This window comes from Mesoplodon mirus (genome assembly GCF_964341445.2).
Source record: "Mesoplodon mirus genome assembly, chromosome: 10".
Taxonomy (NCBI): domain Eukaryota; kingdom Metazoa; phylum Chordata; class Mammalia; order Artiodactyla; family Ziphiidae; genus Mesoplodon; species Mesoplodon mirus.
The window spans coordinates 96252725-96256829 of NC_138986.1; the positions used below are offsets into that span (position 1 = coordinate 96252725).

Sequence of the window (4105 nt, forward strand, 5' to 3'; positions counted from 1 at the left end):
TCATGAGACCATGACCTGAGCTTCAAGAAGGGCAAAAGGACAGAAAGAGAAGAGTAAGAGTGCGACCGAGAGCCCAGGTTCACATCCTACGTGAGCACTGACCAACTGAAAGATTACTGTCAGTCATTTCATCTTTCCGGACATCAGATTGCTCATCTCTAACGTGATGGAGTTGGACCGAGATGAGTTCAGAAGTCACACATAATTCAGATTCAGTGATTCTCAAAGGCAGACTGATAGGAAAGAGACAATCCTATCAAGTACATGTAAGTAATCATCAAACCATGTTAAGATGCTGAAAAATGCTACAACCCAGGCAAAGGGCAGGACTGTTTGCTACTTAATCAGCCAGAAAACTGTGACATTCCTTTTCTCCATTATGATTCCTCAAAGAAAAGCAAACACCAAACTTGGAGCATCACCAACCTCATTCCATTATTACTATACTAGCATCTGTTAGAGTACCAGGTGCTGATAGAACTTCTACAGAGAAACTAACAAATTACTTAATGATTGATGTGTTCAACCACCCACATCTGGAAAGAAGAATACATTTTATAGGCTTAGGAAAGCAGATCAGTTATACATTTGCACAAACAAAAGATGAACTGTGCTACTGTAGGAGGCATTGAGGATTTCTTTTTAATTTCTTATAGGAAAGATTTTTTCACATAGAATGAGCTATGTTCGACAGATTACACATATGAATCACTGGCTGAGGACTCAATTGAATAGTATGGTGATTTCTTTGTTATGTTCATTTTTTTCTGTTTATCAAGTCCATTGTTGGAAAATTTGAAAAGACTCGTTTTAAGACATTCTGACATGCTGTAATTACCATAAGGAAATGTGGATATGAGATCTAGAAAAAGGGGAGATACTAATTTACTTAAAATCATCAGAAAGGTAATTCAGGGCCCTCGGGCCCTCCCCCAGCCCTGGTAACCGCGGGCTGCCCCAAGGGGGCGTCTTGGCTGCAGGCGGTTTCGCAGATTGGTGAGGGAACGAGGAGAAAAGTGAACGGCTGTCTCCTCCCTGCCCCATAGCGTGCTCGCTTTCCTGATGTGGCTTTCGAGAATCTCGAGGCAATCTTGCAAGCCGTATTTGAACTGGCCAAAGACAACTTCAGACCTGTATAATGTAACAGAAAAGGTCAGAAAACATTAGGCAGTAGAAGTGTGAGCATAGTAAGCAAGATGAACGTCTCAGGAAGCAGTTGTGGAGGCCCCAGTTCTGCAGATGTATCTAATGACTTTAAGGATCTTTGGACAAAACTAAAGGAGTATCGTGATAAAGAAGTACAATGTCTACAAGTAAAAGTAACCAAACTGAAAAAGGAATGAATTTTAGATGCACAAAGACTAGAAGAATTCTTCGCCAAAAATCAACAGCTGAGAGAGCAACAGAAAGTCCTTCATGAAACCATTAAAATTTTAGAAGACTGATTAAGAGCAGGATTACATGATCACTGTGAAGTAACTGAAGAACATATGTGGAAGAAACAGCAAGAGTTTGAAAATATCCAGCAGCAGAATCTTAAACTTATCACAGAGCTTATGAATGAAAAGAATACAGGAAGAAAATAAAAAGCTGTCTGAACAGCTGCAGCAGAAAATTGAGAATGATCAACCACATCAAGCAACCGATCTTGAATCTAAGGAAGATGTTATTCCAGATTCACCAATAACAACCTTTTCATTTTCTGGCACTAACCGGCTGTGAAGGAAGGAGAACCTCCACGTCCAACATGTATAACAAACACATACTAAACTGAAGCACTCTGGGTGTGCACGTGAATGGAGAAAAGTACCAAAGTCTTCACCTCATCCACAACATAAACATAATGAACGTAAAATTCTAGTGGCTGACACTTGTGATCATAGTCAAGCTCCAGTGGCTAATACACATGGAAAAAGCAGTTATCCTCCTGATAATTTAGCTACAGTTGTTCCTGAAACACTTGGACTTAGTGTTCAAGATGAATCTGAATCTCGAGGCCCTAGGAGCCCACTTGATGATGAGCTCTACCACTGTCTGGAAGGACATCACAGAAAACCTTTTGAGAAATCTAGAAGAAATTGTGAAGATAGCTTAAGATTTTCAGATTCTAATTCAAAGACTCCTCCTCAAGAAGAATTGACTACTTGGGTATCATCTCCTGTATTTGGAGCTACCTCTAATGTGAAAAATAGTTTAGGTTTGAATACAAGTTTATCCCCTTCTCTTTTAGAGACTGGTAAGAAAAACCATCTGAAAACAATGTCTTTCAGCAACACTTCTAATTCTAGATCAGAGAAACCTAGATGAAAATCTGAAGATGGTGCCCTTTTCACACATCATAATATTGGGGCTGAAGTGAAGATCACTGACCAGTCATCTTCTAATAAGCAGGTGCTTATAAATGAAAATACCAGTGAACAGGATAGTATTGATCACATTAAAGATACTGTTACTGATAAAGGTAAACCTGTGGTACCCCTGAAATCACTGGGAGGCCGAACCAAAAGGAAGAAAATCAAGGAAGAAAGTAAAGATGAAGTAAGCTGCCCCCAAGCCTCCTTTGATAAAGAAAATGCTTTTCCTTTTCCACTGGATAGTCATTCTTACATGAATGGAGACTATGTGATGGATAAACCTCTGGATCTGTCTGATCGATTTTCAGCTATTCAGCGACAAGAGAAAAGCCAAGGAAGTGAGAAGTCTAAAACTGGATTTAGGCAAGTGACCCTCTATGAGGTTTTGAAGCCTGTTGCAAAGGGCTCTTCCACAAGCCGTAAGGCCTTGAGTGGGAGCTGTGGATTAACCTAAGGTTCCCCAGAAGAGACCAGCAGTTTACAGGAGTCCCTCCTCCTGTCCTTGAGTAAATCTCCGGATAATAAAGCACTGCTACAAATAAAGGAAGAAAATTCTATCTTTAAAATCCCTCTACGTCCACGTGAAAGTTTGGAGACAGAGAATCTTTTTGATGACATGAACGGTGCTGGTTTTCGTGAGCCTATAAAAATAAAAACCAGTTCAGTCCATGGAGCATGTGAACTTGCATCAGTTCTTCAATTAAATCCATGTAGAATTGTTAAAACAAAGTCTCTACAGAACAACCGAGATGTATCCTTTGAAAACTTCCAGTGGAGTATAGATCCAGGAGCAAATCTTTCTCAGTATAAAATGTATGTTACTGTAGTAGATACAAAGGATGGCAGTCAGTCAAGATTAGCAGGAGGAGAGACAGTGGACACGGACTGTATGTTGGTTAGTGAAACTATGCTTTTAAAAATGAAGAATCAAGAGCAGAAGGGAGAAAAAAATCCAAATGGAGAAAGAAAAATGAAAGATAGCTTGGAAGATATGTTTGATTGGACTACCCATGAAGAATATGAATCCTGTTTGGTGGATAGCTTCCCCTAAGTAGGAGATGAAGAGAAGGAGTTGTCAACTGCTACAAAAAAGCCCAAACTCTCCTGGTGATAAACAAGATAAAGTCAAACAGAAAGCATTTGTGGAGCCATATTTTAAAGATGATGAAAGAGAGACTAGCTTACAAACTTTTCCTCATATTGAGGTGGTTCGGAAAAAAGAAGAAAGAAGAAAATTGCTTGGACACACATGTAAGGAATGTGAAATTTATTAAGCAGATTTTCCAGCAGTAAAGAAAAGAAGTTGGCTTCCTGTTCAAGACACTGATTTCGCTACATTCCACCTAACACACCAGAGAATTTCTGGGAAGTTGGCTTTCCTTCCACTCAGACTTGTATGGAAAGAGGTTACATTAAAGAAGATCTTGATCCTTGTCCTCGTCCAAAAAGACGGCAGCCTTGCAATGCAATATTTTTTCCAAAAGGCAAAGAGCAGAAGACATAAATGTTAGAGCAAAAACAGGAGACATGACAATATTCTTTTTATTTATAGTTAAAGTTGGTATTAAACATTGATTTTTTTGATCTTCTGAAAACTGATTTATAAATCATTTTTCTATTGAAAATGTTTTTAAATGGCATTTACCCATCACACAGACGACTATCTAAAAATTGATAAGTTTATGTCATATTTTCTTGCTTTTGCACCTTTAAAATAATAAGGTGCTTTCATTTTGCACTCCAAGTTAAGA

The 4105-nt window shown here is 38.8% G+C and overlaps 1 pseudogene across 1 annotated transcript; it reads left to right on the forward strand.

The window, feature by feature from the left end:
* The first annotated feature begins 633 nt into the window (after positions 1-633).
* LOC309811374 (DNA endonuclease RBBP8-like) lies at positions 634-3858 on the forward strand (annotated as a pseudogene). Its single transcript has one exon. The product of its transcript is annotated as a DNA endonuclease RBBP8-like (transcript).
* The last annotated feature ends 247 nt before the right edge of the window (positions 3859-4105 follow it).